The sequence below is a fragment of the Nanorana parkeri genome, unplaced genomic scaffold, assembly GCF_000935625.1.
Source record: "Nanorana parkeri isolate BGI_ZX_2015 unplaced genomic scaffold, ASM93562v1 scaffold3758, whole genome shotgun sequence".
In the NCBI taxonomy this organism is placed as follows: domain Eukaryota; kingdom Metazoa; phylum Chordata; class Amphibia; order Anura; family Dicroglossidae; genus Nanorana; species Nanorana parkeri.
Window position 1 is genome coordinate 27,648 of NW_017310026.1, and position 792 is coordinate 28,439.

Here is a 792-nt window from a genome sequence, read left to right on the forward strand (position 1 = left end):
CCCACCCTGTGCCATGGTAGAGACCCCTCCCCCACTATCACATGACTGACCCACCCTGTGCCATGGTAGAGACCCCTCCCCCCACTATCACATGACTGACCCACCCTGTGCCATGGCAGAGACCCCCCCCCCCATTATCACATGACTCTCCCACCCTGTGCCATGGCAGAGACTCCTCCCTCCATTATCACATGACTGACCCATCCTGTTCCATGGCAGAGACTCCTCCCCCACCATCACATGACTCCCACCCTGTGCCATGGCAGAGACCCCTCCCCTCATTATCACATGACTCACCCACCCTGTGCCATGGCAGAGACTCCTCCCCCACCATCACATGACTCTCCCACCCTGTGCCATGGCAGAGACCCCTCCCCTCATTATCACATGACTGACCCATCCTGTTGCATGGCAGAGACTCCTCCCCCACCATCACATGACTGACCCACCCTGTGCCATGGCAGAGACCCCTCCCCCCATTATCACATGACTCTCCCACCCTGTGCCATGGCAGAGACCCCTCCCCTCATTATCACATGACTCAAAAACCCCTGACTCCCCCCCCCTGTGCCATGGCAGAGACTCCTCCCCCACCATCACATGACTCTCCCACCCTGTGCCATGGCAGAGACCCCTCCCCTCATTATCACATGACTGACCCATCCTGTTGCATGGCAGAGACTCCTCCCCCACCATCACATGACTGACCCACCCTGTGCCATGGCAGAGACCCCTCCCCCCATTATCACATGACTCTCCCACCCTCTGCCATGGCAGAAACCCCCCCCCCCC

General features: G+C 59.6%; 1 protein-coding gene across 1 annotated transcript in view; it reads left to right on the top strand.

Moving 5' to 3' along the window:
* LOC108803461 (protein VAC14 homolog) overlaps positions 1 to 792 on the top strand; it is a 2,944-nt gene that overhangs the window by 414 nt on the left and 1,738 nt on the right. The window lies entirely within an intron of this gene.